This window comes from Coregonus lavaretus (genome assembly GCF_964263955.1).
Source record: "Coregonus lavaretus genome assembly, chromosome: 25".
In the NCBI taxonomy this organism is placed as follows: Eukaryota; Metazoa; Chordata; class Actinopteri; order Salmoniformes; family Salmonidae; genus Coregonus; species Coregonus lavaretus.
In genome coordinates, this window is record NC_140012.1 from 41,206,646 (window position 1) to 41,224,884 (window position 18,239).

An 18,239-nucleotide genomic window follows, 5' to 3' on the forward strand; every position below is an offset into this window, starting at 1 on the left:
TCTCTCGCTCCTTCTCTCTCTCTCTCTCTCTCTCTCCTTCTCTCCTACCTAAGATGTGAAGCCATCCAACATATTGATCAACACCCAGGGCCAGGTGAAGATGTGTGACTTTGGGATCAGTGGTTACCTGGTGGACTCTCTGGCCAAGACCGTGGGACGCAGGCTGCAAGCCCTACATGGCGGTGAGTGGTTGTGTGGGTGGTTGTGGGTAGTAGGAGAGGTTTCTGGGTTTTTAAATGGATAAAAAATAGATCTATATCAGTGAAATCTACTCAGTAAAATCAAACAGTAATGGAGTTAGGTTTAAGCTGGCTCAGTGAATAACTGTTCAGAAGAGCGATATGATACACAAAGTATCTCATACCCCTGCACATTGATATGTTACTGCTACTCCCTGTATATGGCTCTACTCTTGTTTATTTTATTCCTCATGTTACTATTTTTATTTGTATTGTAATTTTTTTACTCTGCACCATTGGGAAGGGATCGTAAGCAAGCATTTCACGGTCAAGTCCGTACCCGTTGTATTCGGCGCATGTGACAAATATATAATGTGATTGGATTTGTTAATGTTAATTAATTCACATACAAGTTTGACTGAGCTGAGCTGAGTTGGCCGCTTGCTCCCTATGTTTAAGTGCTACAGGTCTCTATGTTATGTCAATAGCCATGCCCCTAAAGGGTCGAAAGCATTCGTTTTTTCTCACCAATGTAACAACACCGTGTGGTCAAAGACTTAGTAAATTAGTTGTAGTCACGATCTGGTTTCCTATAAGTACAAATATAGTTATGTTTTTGGGTTGTTACATATTTATGAACTTATTTCCGAATATCTTCTAAGTGTTGGCAGTGGTGAGCTACAATCCACATTTACATCATTTAGCAGACGCTCTTATCCAGAGCGACTTACAAATTGGTGCATTCAACTTATGATAGCCAGTGGGACAACCACCTTTTTTCTTCTTTTTTTTTATGGGGGGGTGGGGGAAGAATGATTACTTTAAACTATTCTAGGTATTCCTGAAAGAGGTAGGATTTCAAGTGTCTCCGTAAGGTGGTCAGTGACTCCGCTGTCCTGGTGTCGTGGGGGAGCTTGTTCCACCATTGGGGTGCCAGAGCACGAATAAGCTTTGACTGGGCTGAGCGGAAACTGTGCTTCCGTGGAGGTAGGGAAGCTAGCACGCCAGAGGTGGATGAACGTAGTGCCCTCGTTTGGGTGTAGGGTCTGATCAGAGCCTGAAGGTAAGGAAGGTGCCGTTCCCCTCACAGCTCTGTAGGCAAGCACCATGGTCTTGTAGTGTGCGGAGGAGCGGAGGTGACATGAGAGAACTTGGGAAGGTCGAACACCAGACGGGCTGCTGCAGCGTTCTGGATAAGTTGAAGGGGTTTTCTGGCACAGGCAGGGAGCCCAGCCAACAGCGAGTTGCAGTAATCCAGACGGGAGATGACAAGTGCCTGGATTAGGACCTGTGCCGCTTCCTGTGTAAAGTAGGGTCCACCAATCACGAGGAAGTGTGATGTAAACAAGGAGCAGATGGGGCGTGTGCGTCAATGCATCATGCTCTTCACAGACTTTGTGGCTGTGTTAATATCTAGTGGGAACCTGTTAACTCTGGTACCTTCTTGCTGTGGGCTCAAAACGAAACAGAAAATCATACCTGCTCTAATTGTGTAGAACCTCGTCTGTTCTCCTTTTTAGTTTTGTCAACTTCTCGGCATGTTCTCTGTGAAGTCGGCTACGGGAGTTTGGTAACTTTTTTCCCACCTTGGCTCAGTGCTGAGCGCGCTAGCTGACGTACATCTGGAATCTTATCTATTTTGGAATTCCCCGACTCTCCCTTTGGCCCGGCGAAGCACCCGCCTCCCCCTCGCTTTGGTAGCTAACTCAGCCTGCACTCTTAAAGGTTTTATCATGGGATCGATCTGTTAATCTGCTCTACAATCTCATTACATTTTAGTTAGCTCTCTCTCTTTGCTTTTAATCTGTGTTTAATGTTTTGTAAGTGTTAGTTGTTGTTCTAGCTGGTCTCCAGTAGTTGGGCTCTAGCTTGCTGACCGTAACCGTGGTGGTTGGCTAGGCTGGCTAGGCTAATAGCTAGTTGGCTAAATATCTAATGGCTGGCTGGCTAAGATAACTGCATATAGCTAACATTCTTTGATAGCTGGTTAGATGGTGTTATGTATTTCCAAAACGTTGGTTTACTTTAATGTAGCAGTAAGTTGGGTGTTGATAGCAACTGGCTGACTCATGCACTGCTAACATAACGTTTGCAGGCTAGCAGGGCTAACGTTAGCAGGCTAGTTGGCTAGCAACCTTGCAAGTTGATTTGTAACAATAAATTCCTAAAGTATTTGCTTGTAATGAAATTGAAACCAGTAGTCATCAGTGCAAACAATTTGGTTTCAGTTGAAGTTATACATTTGATGTTATATCTGTTTACATTATGGGGATTAGGCTGGCTTGCCGGGTCCTCCATATTACATCACATGTCGGAAAAACATTTTCCGACATGACTTCTGATCGGTTTTATGTAAGAACTTGAAAAATAAAAAAAGTGAGATGCTCTTTGCATTGGGACTTTTGATGCGTATCCTAATGCAAATCCATATGTTATGTTTATGCTAGCTACCCTTTAATAACCCCAGTGTGCCCAAACAGTGTGTCCACAGAGCCTTGGATTGGCTGAGGCCGTTTTTAGGGCTATGGTAGCACTCAGAGAACAGACTAGGGATGTGTGTGTGTTCAAGAGGTGCAGATGACGGGGTGAAGGTTGGGTCGTCTAGGACAACTAATGTCAGTTAGCGATGCTAAAGTGATGTCACCCGTGTCTCCTTCTCTGTGTTTGTGTGTGTGTGTCATTCTGTCCCCTAGCCGGAGAGGATCAACCCAGAGACTAATCAGAAAGGCCTACAATGTCAAGTCTGACATCTGGAGTCTAGGAATCACTATGGTGAGTCTATTTTATATAACATTTTTTTAAAAAGTATTATTATTTATGCAGATTAATTTATTATATCAAAATTGTTATGATTATCACACTAGTAGGCCCTATTATATTATTTATCAATTAAACTAGCAACCTCTGATACCGTAAAGGTCAGATACAGTAACCACAGATCAATTATTTTATTTTATTTTTCCTGAATGATGTCTTCACTATATAACCAGTACGTTGTGTACATTGCTAGTAATAGCCCTAAGTGGGCTGATAAAGTTATATTGAATTGAAATGCATTGTTGTGCATATACAGATGAAGTCGGAAGTTTACATACACTTAGGTTGGAGTCATTAAAACTTTCAACCACTCCACATTTTTACTATGGTTTTGGCAAGTCAGTTAGGACATCTACTTTGTGCATGACACAAGTAATTTTTCCAACAATTGTTTACTGACAGATTATACCACTTATAATTCACTGTATCACAATTCAGTGGTCAGAAGTTTACATACACTAAGTTGACTGTGCCTTTAAAAACAGCTTGGAAAATTCCAGAAAATTATTTCATGGCTTTAGAAGCTTCTGATAGGCTAATTGACATAATTTGAGTCAATTGGAGGTGTACCTGTGGATGTATTTCAAGGCCTACCTTCAAACTCAGCGCCTCTTTGCTTGACATCATGGGAAAATCAATAGAAATCAGCCAAGACCTCAGAAAAACAATTGTAGACCTCCAACAAGTCTGGTTCAACTAAATCCTTTGGAGCAATTCCAAACGCTTGTACAAACAATAGTACGCAAGTATAAACACCATGGGACCACGCAGCCGTCATACCGCTCAGGAAGGAGACGCGTTCTGTCTCCTAGAGATGAACGTACTTTGGTGCGAAAAGTGCAAATCAATCCCAGAACAACAGCAAAAGACCTTGTGAAGATGCTGGAGGAAACAGGTACAAAAGTATCTAAATCCACAGTAAAACGAATCCTATATCGACATAACTTGAAAGGCCGCTCAGCAAGGAAGAAGCCACTGCTCCAAAACCACCATAAAAAAGCCAGACTACGGTTTGCAACTGTCCTCTGGTCTGATGAAACAAAAATAGAACTGTTTGGCCATAATGACCCTTGTTATGTTTGGAGGAAAAAGGGGGTCGCTTGCAAGCCAAAGAACACCATCCCAACCATGAAGCACGGGGGTGGCAGCATCATGCTGTCGGGGTGCTTTGCTGCAGGAGGGACTGGTGCACTTCACAAAATAGATGGCATCATGAGGAAGGAATATTATGTGGATATATTGAAGCAACATCTCAAGACATCAGTCAGGAAGTTAAAGCTTGGTCGCAAATGGGTCTTCCAAATAGACAATGACCCCAAGCATACTTCCAACGTTGTGGCAAAATGGCTTAAGGACAACAAAGTCAAGGTATTGGAGTGGCCATCACAAAGCCCTGACCTTAATCCTATAGAACATTTGTGGGCAGAACTGAAAAAGCATGTGCGAGCAAGGAGGCCTACAAACCTGACTCAGTTACATCATCTCTGTCAGGAGGAATGGGCCAAAATTCACCCAACTTATTGTGGGAAGCTTGTGGAAGGCTACCCGAAACGTTTGACCCAAGTTAAACAATTTAAAGGCAATGCTACCAAATACTAATTGAGTGTATGTAAACTTCTGACCCACTGGGAATGTGATGAAAGAAATAAAAGCTGAAATAAATAATTCTCTCTACTGTTTTTTAAAATAAAGTGGTGATCCTAACTGACCTAAAACAGGGAATTTTTACTAGATTACATGTCAGTAATTGTGAAAAACTTAGTTTAAATGTATTTGGCTAAGGTGTATGTAAACTTCCGACTTCAACTGTAGAACATGTTCTTCATGTTCAAGAAAAGCCCTGCCTTCTCTCAGTGAGAGATGATGACACACTACGTCTCTGCTCTAGACTAACTGGTGTCTAGACATTTTATTAGGAGAGCTGTTAAATATTCCTAGCTCTCATTTGCACATCCTAAACTGCGTCACACCCAAGAACAGTTGGGTTTCAAAATAACATTTGATGATGATCCTCCAACTGCCTATGGTAGTTTTTAGAAATGTAACACTGTCTAGGGTCATACACCACTCAATTTCTGGCTTTTATGTACATATTTAGTTTTGTGCATTTTATGTACAGTAATACAATGCTGCGTTCACATAGCCTGACCTCTATCGGTGCCCTGTCATGTCCCGTGCCCTGTCAAATACCTGTGCCCTGTCATATCCTGTGCCCTGTCAAATACCTGTGCCCTGTCATATCCTGTGCCCCCATCCTTTTCAGATTGAGCTGGCCATCCTGCGGTTCCCCTATGACTCCTGGTGCACGCCCTTCCAGCAGCTGCGGCAGGTGGTGGAGGATCAGTCGCCCCAGCTCCCTGCTGACCAGTTCTCCCCTGAGTTCGTTGACTTCACCTCCCTGTGGTATGTTCTCCTCTCCCATAATGCTAGCCTGGTCCCATATCCGTTTGAGCTGTCTTTCCAACTCTATGGTCATTGTTATGCTTGTTATGACAGAGACAGTTGGAGTTGGAAAGACATCAGAAACAGATCTAGGACCATGCTACCTGTACATCATCTAGTTAGTCCCTCCAGGCTACCTATACATCATCTAGTTAGTCCCTCCAGGCTACCTATACATCATCTAGTTAGTCCCTCCAGGCTACCTATACATCATCTAGTTAGTCCCTCCAGGCTACCTATACATCATCTAGTTAGTCCCTCCAGGCTACCTATACATCATCTAGTTAGTCCCTCCAGGCTACCTGTACATCATCTAGTTAGTCCCTCCAGGCTACCTGTACATCATCTAGTTAGTCCCTCCAGGCTACCTGTACATCATCTAGTTAGTCCCTCCAGGCTACCTGTACATCATCTAGTTAGTCCCTCCAGGCTACCTGTACATCATCTAGTTAGTCCCTCCAGGCTACCTGTACATCATCTAGTTAGTCCCTCCAGGCTACCTATACATCATCTAGTTAGTTCCTCCAGGCTACCTGTACATCATCTAGTTAGTCCCTCCAGGCTACCTATACATCATCTAGTTAGTCCCTCCAGGCTACCTATACATCATCTAGTTAGTCCCTCCAGGCTACCTGTACATCATCTAGTTAGTCCCTCCAGGCTACCTGTACATCATCTAGTTAGTCCCTCCAGGCTACCTGTACATCATCTAGTTAGTCCCTCCAGGCTACCTATACATCATCTAGTTAGTCCCTCCAGGCTACCTGTACATCATCTAGTTAGTCCCTCCAGGCTACCTGTACATCATCTAGTTAGTCCCTCCAGGCTACCTGTACATCATCTAGTTAGTCCCTCCAGGCTACCTGTACATCATCTAGTTAGTCCCTCCAGGTTACCTATACATCATCTAGTTAGTCCCTCCAGGCTACCTATACATCATCTAGTTAGTCCCTCCAGGCTACCTGTACATCATCTAGTTAGTCCCTCCAGGCAACCTGTACATCATCTAGTTAGTCCCTCCAGGCTACCTGTACATCATCTAGTTAGTCCCTCCAGGCTACCTGTACATCATCTAGTTAGTCCCTCCAAACTACCTGTACATCATCTAGTTAGTCCCTCCAGGCTACCTGTACATCATCTAGTTAGTCCCTCCAGGCTACCTGTACATCATCTAGTTAGTCCCTCCAGGCTACCTGTACATCATCTAGTTAGTCCCTCCAGGCTACCTGTACATCATCTAGTTAGTCCCTCCAGGCTACCTGTACATCATCTAGTTAGTCCCTCCAGGCTACCTGTACATCATCTAGTTAGTCCCTCCAGGTTACCTATACATCATCTAGTTAGTCCCTCCAGGCTACCTGTACATCATCTAGTTAGTCCCTCCAGGCTACCTGTACATCATCTAGTTAGTCCCTCCAGGCAACCTGTACATCATCTAGTTAGTCCCTCCAGGCTACCTGTACATCATCTAGTTAGTCCCTCCAGGCTACCTGTACATCATCTAGTTAGTCCCTCCAAACTACCTGTACATCATCTAGTTAGTCCCTCCAGGCTACCTGTACATCATCTAGTTAGTCCCTCCAGGCTACCTGTACATCATCTAGTTAGTCCCTCCAGGCTACCTGTACATCATCTAGTTAGTCCCTCCAGGCTACCTGTACATCATCTAGTTAGTCCCTCCAGGCTACCTGTACATCATCTAGTTAGTCCCTCCAGGCTACCTGTACATCATCTAGTTAGTCCCTCCAGGCTACCTGTACATCATCTAGTTAGTCCCTCCAGGCTACCTGTACATCATCTAGTTAGTCCCTCCAGGCTACCTGTACATCATCTAGTTAGTCCCTCCAGGCTACCTATACATCATCTAGTTAGTCCCTCCAGGCTACCTATACATCATCTAGTTAGTCCCTCCAGGCTACCTGTACATCATCTAGTCCCTCCAGGCTACCTAGAAATCATCTATCTAGAGACCTTGCTGGAGTGAGACTCACAAGACAATTTCTCTTGACAATTTTTCCCCCGTTGTTGTAATAACCACAAGCCCTTTATGACCAGGACAGAATGCTATGCCTGGGTTCCACAAGCTACCCTCTGTCTTAATATTCTCTCTCACCAGCCTGTTATGTCCACTGTTAGGTCTTCACACCCAATACTTCATATCTACCGTATTTTCCGCACTATAAGGCGCACCGGAGTATAAGCCGCAGCAGCTAAATTGAATGATATTGAATGATGTGTTCATATAAAGTGGGGAAAAAAAGTATTTAGTCAGCCACCAATTGTGCAAGTTCTCCCACTTAAAAAGATGAGAGAGGCCTGTAATTTTCATCATAGGTACACATCAATTATGACAGACAAATTGGAGAAAAAAAATCCAGAAAATCACATTGTAGGATTTTTTATGAATTTATTTGCAAATTATGGTGGAAAATAAGTATTTGGTCACCTACAAACAAGCAAGATTTCTGGCTCTCACAGACCTGTAACTTCTTCTTTAAGAGGCTCCTCTGTCCTCCACTCGTTACCTGTATTAATGGCACCTGTTTGAACTTGTTATCAGTATAAAAGACACCTGTCCACATCCTCAAACAGTCACACTCCAAACTCCACTTTGGCCAAGACCAAAGAGCTGTCAAAGGACACCAGAAACAAAATTGTAGACCTGCACCAGGCTGGGAAGACTGAATCTGCAATAGGTAAGCAGCTTGGTTTGAAGAAATCAACTGTGGGAGCAATTATTAGGAAATGGAAGACATAAAAGACCACTGATAATCTCCCTCGATCTGGGGCTCCACGCAAGATCTCACCCCGTGGGGTCAAAATGATCACAAGAACGGTGAGCAAAAATCCCAGAACCACACGGGGGGACCTAGTGAATGACCTGCAGAGAGCTGGGACCAAAGCAACAAAGAGTACCATCAGTGACACACTACGCCGCCAGGGACTCAAATCCTGCAGTGCAGGACGTGTACCCCTGCTTAAGCCAGTACATGTCCAGGCCCGTCTGAAGTTTGCATGAAGTGTGCATTTGGATGATCCAGAAGAGGATTGGGAGAATGTCATATGGTCAGATGAAACCAAAATATAACTTTTTGGTAAAAACTCAACTCGTCGTGTTTGGAGGACAAAGAATGCTGAGTTGCATCCAAAGAACACCATACCTACTGTGAAGCATGGGGGTGGAAACATCATGCTTTGGGGCTGTTTTTCTGCAAAGGGACCAGGACGACTGATCCGTGTAAAGGAAAGAATGAATGGGGTCATGTATCGTGAGATTTTGAGTGAAAACCTCCTTCCATCAGCAAGGGCATTGAAGATGAAACGTGGCTGGGTCTTTCAGCATGACAATGATCCCAAACACACTGCCCGGGCAACGAAGGAGTGGCTTCGTAAGAAGCATTTGAAGGTCCTGGAGTGGCCTAGCCAGTCTCCAGATCTCAACCCCATAGAAAATCTTTGGAGGGAGTTGAAAGTCTGTGTTGCCCAGTGACAGCCCCAAAACATCACTGCTCTAGAGGAGATCTGCATGGAGGAATGGGCCAAAATACCAGCAACAGTGTGTGAAAACCTTGTGAAGACTTACAGAAAACGTTTGACCTGTGTCATTGCCAACAAAGGGTGTATAACAAAGTATTGAGAAACTTGTGTTATTGACCAAATACTTATTTTCCACCATAATTTGCAAATAAATTCATAAAAAATCCTACAATGTGATTTTCTGGATTTCTTTTTCAAATTTTGTCTGTCATAGTTGACGTGTACCTATGATGAAAATTACAGGCCTCTCTCATCTTTTTAAGGGGAGAACTTGCACAATTGGTGGCTGACTAAATACTTTTTTTCCCCACTGTATAAGCCGCACTGGACTATAAGCCGCAGGTGTTTTAATGTTTAATTACCATATGTAAGGATTCGTGCACAGAGGGGATTGTCGGGAAAGAGATGGATTGTGCATGAAAACTTCCTTTGCACAAACTGTCTCGCTCTCGTAATGTCTGTCTGTCTGTCTCTCGTACCACTCTCAGTTCCACTTTTACTTTTGCGCGTTACCTGTCTCACTCTTTTCCGGCCTCCAGCTTTTCCTGCTGGAGCCCGCCGCTTAAAGGTGGGGGGCGCGGACCGGTCATAGAGCCCATAGAGTTAAAGTTGGTGGACTGTAACCTGTAAAATCCATAGATTTAGGAGGTCTTCTAGTGGCCGTTAGCTGTAAAAATCCATAGATTAGCCGCACCGTTGTATAAGCCGCAGGGTCGAAAAATGGGAAAAAAGGCGCGGCTTATAGTTACGGTACTCATGTTGTGTTTTTCCCTTCCCGTAACCCTGAATTGTTATGAATTTGTTTAGCATGTAGGCCTACGGTACAGAGAGATAAATGTCATTTTCCCCAACATTTTTAACCTTGCTCATCGGTTATCTAGGTCTGTTGTGTTGTACAGTGTAGGCCCTAGTTTTACGGTCTTACGTCTGTCCAAAATGGAACCTATTACCTACAGTATGTGGTGCGCTATCTTTGGCCAGTGCTAACGTCTCTTTGGTAATTTGGTCACATACTGCTCATTGCGTATCCACATTTTAAGTACCATCTTTAAGTCCCGGCATTGCTCATGCGTGCAGGTATTCATCATTCATCTCTTACCAGGATGTTTATCCCATGTTTAGCTGGGCTCTGTCATCATTTACCAGTAGAGCTGTGGTTCATTCAGCCAGGTCAGATGTTAAAGCAGGGCTTTCCAGCAGTGGATCAACAGCATTGTTTTATACTCCGGTGACTCAACTGTTTATCTGACCATTAGGAAATTGGAACACCTGTGCAAACCTCTCCTCTGGCTTGATTGGAGACTGTCCTTCTGTGAAAGAGGGGTCTATAAACATGTAAAAGGGGGCAGTGGGGATACTCGTACCTCACCCCACAATGTCAGGCATACACATACATACTAGAGCCCTGCACAGGCATGAATTTTAAGCCCTACCCAAAGTTCAGGCCCTACCCCAGCCATGCCCACAAAGTTCAGGCCCTACCCCAGCCATGCCCACAAAGTTCAGGCCCTACCCCAGCCATGCCCACAAAGTTCAGGCCCTACCCCAGCCATGCCCACAAAGTTCAGGCCCTACCCCAGCCATGCCCACAAAGTTCAGGCCCTACCCCAGCCATGCCCACAAAGTTCAGGCCCTACCCCAGCCATGCCCACAAAGTTCAGGCCCTACCCCAGCCATGCCCACAAAGTTCGGGCCCTACCCCAGCCATGCTCACAAAGTTCAGGCCCTACCCCAGCCATGCCCACAAAGTTCAGGCCCGAGCCCTACCCAGGCCTTATTACTTCTGCCAAATGAAAGGAAATCAGAAATAACTTCCTTCGTTAGGATCCATTAGCTGCTGGTCTCTGCCTGTCCCTCGCTCCCTGCGCTGCTCGCGTTGCTAGTCAGAGTGTGTGAGTATCCATAGCAACTCGCTCCCTGCGCTGCTCGCGCTGCTAGTCGGAGTGTGTGAGTATCCATAGCAACTCGCTCCCTGCGCTGCTCGCGCTGCTAGTCAGAGTGTGTGAGTATCCATAGCAACTCGCTCCCTGCACTGCTCGCGCTGCTAGTCGGAGTGTGTGAGTATCCATAGCAACTCGCTCCCTGCACTGCTCGCGCTGCTAGTCGGAGTGTGTGAGTATCCATAGCAACTCGCTCCCTGCGCTGCTCGCGCTGCTAGTCAGAGTGTGTGAGTATCCATAGCAACTCGCTCCCTGCGCTGCTCGCGCTGCTAGTCAGAGTGTGTGAGTATCCATAGCAACTCGCTCCCTGCGCTGCTCGCGCTGCTAGTCAGAGTGTGTGAGTATCCATAGCAACTCGCTCCCTGCGCTGCTCGCGCTGCTAGTCAGAGTGTGTGAGTATCCATAGCAACTCGCTCCCTGCGCTGCTCGCGCTGCTAGTCAGAGTGTGTGAGTATCCATAGCAACTCGCTCCCTGCACTGCTCGCGCTGCTAGTCAGAGTGTGTGAGTATCCATAGCAACTCGCTCCCTGCACTGCTCGCGCTGCTAGTCAGAGTGTGTGAGTATCCATAGCAACTCGCTCCCTGCACTGCTCGCGCTGCTAGTCAGAGTGTGTGAGTATCCATAGCAACTCGCTCCCTGCGCTGCTCGCGCTGCTAGTCAGAGTGTGTGAGTATCCATAGCAACTCGCTCCCTGCGCTGCTCGCGCTGCTAGTCAGAGTGTGTGAGTATCCATAGCAACTCGCTCCCTGCACTGCTCGCGCTGCTAGTCAGAGTGTGTGAGTATCCATAGCAACTCGCTCCCTGCACTGCTTGCGCTGCTAGTCAGAGTGTGTGAGTATCGATAGCAACTCGCTCCCTGCACTGCTCGCGCTGCTAGTCAGAGTGTGTGAGTATCGATAGCAATGGCTCCATCTTGGGCTGCTCCATGACGAGACTTGAGAGAGCAGTTAGCTGTTAGATCATTTTCGTCACTCTAAACTCCAACAACTCAAGGAAAGTAATTTTTTTTTGGGTGAAATAATCTCTCCTGTCGACTCGGATAACGTTCTGATCTTATATTTGACGAGATTGAAGAACTTCTGACACCATGTTATGATCTTAGTCAGATATGACTGTACAAGCAAATGGCTCCGCTTCAAAATGTTAGTGATCAATTTGGTGATACCCAAGCCCTACCCGTACCCTTGATGAACGAACAGGCCTTAATGTCAGGGTCGGGACGGGTCCCTCCAGGTTTTTTACAACCAGAGTTTTACAACCAGAGTTTCAAGCATGGTTTAGTCACAGCTGCACAACAGAGTTCTTAAAGGGGCAATGGCGTCTTAAAAGGGAAATTACATACTTTGTAATAGAATCCCCAAAATTAAAATTTGAGTGAATAATAATTAATTATATATTCATATTTATAAAGCAGTTGTTATTAGGATGTGTCCAATGGGGTAAATGCAGATGGATAAACCCCAACTATGCTGCACGTTAGGCTAAAGGTGATAATGCTTATTGCTAATAGCACATCTGATAATATAGGCCATACATAGGCTATATTTTGTACATTTTATATGCATGTTCCAATATGTTAAAATAATTTTACCATCATTTTTAGCAGTATGTTATTGGGCCCATTTCTGGAGGTGGAAGTTGTATTTTAGATGGTGTCATTTTTATGTTAATACATTTTGAGGTAGAATGTCCTTTTTAAAAAGTCACCAGAACTGAGCTTTTCAGTCCTTCTACATACAAATTATCTCGGGGAGGACCCCGGACCCTCTAAGCAAGGGGACTGGAATTGGGCAATCTTGCAGTTTAATACATGTACAAAATTAGCCTCTTTCCCTAAAAGCATGATGGTCATGACTTTCTTACATGAAAGGGGAGGTTAACTTGGCCCCAGACAATCAATCTGAGATCAACTTAAGTTTCAGTCATGTTTTTTTTTTTGCTTTAACCCCTGAGCTACTTTACTCTCACATGGCAGAAGGGAGGATAGATCACAGGCTGAACACTTTACTACTATCTTCTCTCTCTCTCTCTCGCTCTCATTTCTTCTCAACTCTTCTTTTCAACCCCGTTAACAGTTCCATGTCCGCTTGCAGCTGATGCAATCATTCAGTCTGCCTTGAATAGGGAGTGGGAGACTCGTTACCACATATTACTTATCTAATCTTTTATCTCATTGGCCATTTCATTCTCAGCTTAAAGAAAAATTCCAAAGAGCGGCCAAACTACCCAGAACTCATGGTGAGTGTGTTTTGAACTTAGATCTCCCATTATGTAGACACACATTTATTTATTTTTTTTACTCTTAAGAAATGCTCAATAATAAGTGTCCTCTTGCATTTACCATCAGTTCACCACTAGATGGCAGACTTAGTCCAGTGATACATCATGTTTTGTGATCATCTCCCCACTTAATTTATATTTTTTATTCAATCTACGCTATTGATTATATATCAAACTGTTGTTGAGGATATTATTTTAATGTTATATTTGATTAAATCATTTAAATTGTCTTCTTGTCTTCTTCTCTTCTCTCCATCCCAGCAACATCCCTTCTTCATCTCCCATGACTCCAAAGACACTGACGTGGCTAGCTTTGTCAAGGTCATCCTCGGGGACTGACGAGCGCCCTAATCTAACCCAACGCTCTGACCAATTGCCACGGGGGGGGGGGGAGGACCTACAAAAAATAAAAGCACCCATCACAAACCCTATTACCTGCGGGAGTCCACCCCCTCCCTAGTCCCCGACCCCCGACCCCCGCCCTCTGGCACAGTGCAGATGGACATTAGAGGAACTCAGAGGAACTGAGTGAGAAGTTATCCTAAAGGATTTAAGGTCCTCACATATTAGATATGGGGAAAATGGGGAAATTACTGGAATTTTGAGGATTGGAGCACCGGCCCATATATAATCTGGATTAATTTAAATATATCTGTATGAAATGTGATTCCCCTCGACCTCTAAATTTGTCCCACCCTTGTTACTACTAAAACAGATTCCATTGTTAGATGTTAATGAATTAAGCAACGTGTGGATTATGCCCTGTCCTGTAGAGTACCACGGTATGAGTCATAATACCCATAAAACCTAGCAGTCAAACAGGGAAATAGTTCCAATCGTTTTTTCACCATACATTTTTCCCCATAGGGGATTTTAGAAACACTTAAAATAAGGGCTGTGTTTCGTGTAGGCTTACCATGGCGTGACGTTTTGATAACCATATAAATCTCTCTAGGACAAGGTGACTTTTATAAATATATTTGCCTCTATTTACCCCCCAAAAATGAAATGCTAATTAGCTGCTAATGTGGCTATCATAAAGAACTACAAATGCCATGATGATCTGGACGAGACTGCTTAATCGAGGCAAAGGTAAGAATCTCTGGATCACAGGAGGCTGCTGAGGGGAGGACGGTCTCAAAATAATGGCTGTAATGGAATGAATGGAATGGCATCAAACACATGGAAACCATTTGATTGATGTGTTGGATACTATTCCATTCCAGCCATTACTATGAGCCCGTCCTCCCCAATTAAGTTGCCACCAGCCGCCTGTGCTCTGGATTAACTATCTAATGTTTGCTAAATTTAGTAATGAATAAATTGGCTACATTTCTTTTAAATGGGCAATTCTGTGAACTGTCTCGTGCAAGTTTTAAATTGACACAATACCTGTTAGCAAAGGTGTCAGCTAGAGATGATGTGCAGGAGCTGGCAGGGATTTGTATTTTGCATGATGTCTACTTTGATGCTAATAAGCATTTTCGAATCTGAGAGTAAATAGATCCGGATATATTGATAGGTCACCTTGTCCTAGAGAGATTTACATGGTTATCAAAACGTCACGCCAGGGTACACACAGCCCTTATTTTAAGTGTTTCTAAAATCCCCTATGGGAAAAATTAATGGTGGAAAAACGAATGGAACCATTTCCCTGTTTGACCGCTAGGTTTTATGGGTATTATGACACCTCCACTGTGTGGCTCTATTGGTCAATCCCTGAAATATTTTTTAACCCAATGTAAGAAAACTGAAAACAGTTGTGATATGAATATATCTATGTATAATCTCAATGTTTTGTATTATACTCAAGCTCAAGTGTTGCATTGGTTTACTAATTGACTGCATGTACAGAAAATATATACTATAGAATGAATGGGTTTCATTCGCCTTTGAAAGACAGAGATTCAGATTCTCGACTGTCCAATGGTTTGTAATGGTTGAGCAGCACACAGGTCTGTAATGGCTGGAGGTCTCAGTCAGAAGTGCAGTGGGTTCCTCAAAGGAAGGTACTGCACTTTGCTCTCATGTATAGGTCCACTACACACTGTGGGCTGCGTGTGTGTATGTGTGTGTGTGTGTTCGGTATGTATGTGTGTGTGAGGGGCGTGCGTGCGTCTGTGTGTATGTGGGCGCCTTCTATGTGTGTTACATGTGTTTTAAAGTAAGGTATATGTGGTCAGTGTGGGAGAGGTGCATCTAGACTTCCTAGCTAGTCACTTCCTGAATATTCTTCTCTTCTGAGCCAGTCACAGTACTTTCCCCACTCTATGTTGAACTGGAATAGAATAATAGTTATACTGATATTATTATTATTATTATTATTATTATTATTTATTATTATATAGCTTATATTTATGTATACTGATGAGATACAGTATACTGCAGTTTCCTGATGTATTAACTGCTGTTTTCCCTTTGAAAACTTAACATTAACAAAATACTTTTCTTATTTTAGTGTGTGTGTGTGTGTGTGTGTGTGTGTGTGTGTGTGTGTGTGTGTGTGTGTGTGTGTGTGTGTGTGTGTGTGTGTGTTTTATGTGTCTTTCTTGACAGGTAATGCTTTAATGAAACAGTTACTCCTAACACAAGCCTTAAATGTGCCTCTAAAAATCCGGAAAACAAAAAGAACTGTTGACAGCTAAAGAGATGTGCTGTATTGAACAAGGCAAGTCCAACCACTTTATTTTTCTCAGCATGTGCCCCTTTCTGTCCAATGGGATAATTTCTGGACAATATTTAGGAGGACCCCTTTTTGGCTCAAGAACACCCCCAGAGGCAAACATAATGTATAGCCCTTTTGTTCAGTGTCAATCCCTCCACATTACTCCCATCATCACATCTACTATACCTGCTGAACACTGCAGGAGCATATAGACTCAATTAACTTGCATAGGTTACACAATGAAGCTGTTTCCCCCCCTTACCGAACCAATCTACTGACTAACTAACAGTGGCCCCTCCACATTTTTCTATATCGTTACCTGCTTGGACTGCAGTATCATATTAACTCGCTGCTGTTACCGTACTCTCTCACCCCCCTCTCCACCTCTCCCTCCCGAACCCAGTCTACTAGATTGTTAGATTGTGACAGTCATGCAAGTCTTTGGTTTCACAGCTGTGGGATGAATAGAGTCTGACGTATACAGTAGTAGTTTGTTGCCGTTTCAAAACACATACAACTCATTTACATGAGATCTAAAAAAAAAAAAAAAAAAAAAAAGAAAAACACTTCTGAAACTCTAGTCTAGTTTGACGGAAGCCTTGGTTGTTGCTTGTTCTTGTGGTGGCTGATACTGTATAGAGATCGACGTCTGTTACTTTCTGCTGCTCTCTGAGTGTGACTGGCAAGATGGCCGATGCTCTTTAGCCTCTCTGCTATTATGGAAGTACTACTGTAAATGTTATGATGCGGCAAAATGGGAAGGCAGGGTATTAATCACATTTCAATAATGAAATGCACAGTTCTCTTTTTTTGCTTTAGTGTGAGTCCTGCTTTTGAAACTTTCAAAGGTCCTTTTTAAGCAAACAATTTATCTTATTTAAATGTTGCTTAACGAGAAAACAAATACATTACCAACTCCAGACATTCATACCTGTATATATTATTTCTCATACTCATTTTGCATATTAGACCCAGGTTTGAATATGTGTAACTTAGTTTTAGGGCAGTTGTGTTAACTTAGTGTCAGGGCAGTTGTGTTAACTTAGTGTCAGGGCAGTTGTGTTAACTTAGTGTCAGGGCAGTTGTGTTAACTTAGTGTCAGGGCAGTTGTGTTAACTTAGTGTCAGGGCAGTTGTGTTAACTTAGTGTCAGGGCAGTTGTGTTAACTTAGTGTCAGGGCAGTTGTGTTAACTTAGTGTCAGGGCAGTTGTGTTAACTTAGTGTCAGGGCAGTTGTGTTAACTTAGTGTCAGGGCAGTTGTGTTAACTTAGTGTCAGGGCAGTTGTGTTAACTTAGTGTCAGGGCAGTTGTGTTAACTTAGTGTCAGGGCAGTTGTGTTAACTTAGTTTTAGGGCAGTTGTGTTAACTTAGTGTCAGGGCAGTTGTGTTAACTTAGTGTCAGGGCAGTTGTGTTAACTTAGTGTCAGGGCAGTTGTGTTAACTTAGTGTCAGGGCAGTTGTGTTAACTTAGTGTCAGGGCAGTTGTGTTAACTTAGTGTCAGGGCAGTTGTGTTAACTTAGTGTCAGGGCAGTTGTGTTAACTTAGTGTCAGGGCAGTTGTGTTAACTTAGTGTCAGGGCAGTTGTGTTAACTTAGTGTCAGGGCAGTTGTGTTAACTTAGTGTCAGGGCAGTTGTGTTAACTTAGTGTTAGGGCAGTTGTGTTAACTTAGTGTTAGGGCAGTTGTGTTAACTTAGTGTCAGGGCAGTTGTGTTCTCTGTTCCACCTTGGTGTTGAGTCTGAATACCACTCTTCTGTCAAAATTTTACATTTTTAGTCATTTAGCAGATGCTCTTATCCAGAGCGACTTACAGGAGCTCAAGGGCACATCGACAGATTTTTCACCGCCTCGGGGATTAGAACCAGCGACCTTTCGGTTACTGGCACAACGCTCTTAACCACTAAGCTACCTGCCGCCCCAGTAGTGTGTTCTGTTCTGTCAACTATACAAACATCCATGCATTGATGTCCTCCGCTTGTCTGTAGAGACAATCAGCCCAAGGCTATAAAACCTTTCCTGTCCTTCCTATCTATATGTGCTGTTGTAGGACCTTCCTCTTACCACCACCATCCAAGAGCCCATACCATTACCAGACCCCCAGCATTCAACCACCATCCAAGAGCCCATACCATTACCAGACCCCCTGCATTCCACAGTAGTGGATCTATTGTGCTTTGCCCCTTGGCATGACAGGTACAGTGATAGCGTATGTGCTGTGCCATCAACACACATGATTTCTAGTGTCTGGTAACCCACAATGTGGCATTGTTTTCCCCCTTCACCTTCTGAAAGCCACTGAGATATTGAAGACTAATGTCTCTTTTGAACAGTGTTCCACTGTTGGCAACTAAAAGCCTGTTCTCCCATAATGGTCGTCT

The 18,239-nt window shown here is 43.8% G+C and overlaps 1 pseudogene across 1 annotated transcript in view; it reads left to right on the forward strand.

Annotated features, from left to right (window-relative positions):
• Positions 1 to 13,535, forward strand: part of LOC311100375 (dual specificity mitogen-activated protein kinase kinase 6-like) — a 51,427-nt pseudogene extending 37,892 nt beyond the window's left edge. The window contains exons 8-12 of the transcript XR_014615745.1: positions 54 to 182; positions 2,873 to 2,951; positions 5,260 to 5,399; positions 13,109 to 13,154; positions 13,458 to 13,535. The product of XR_014615745.1 is annotated as a dual specificity mitogen-activated protein kinase kinase 6-like (transcript). The remainder of the gene's footprint in view (positions 1 to 53; positions 183 to 2,872; positions 2,952 to 5,259; positions 5,400 to 13,108; positions 13,155 to 13,457) is intronic.
• Positions 13,536 to 18,239: the final 4,704 nt, after the last annotated feature.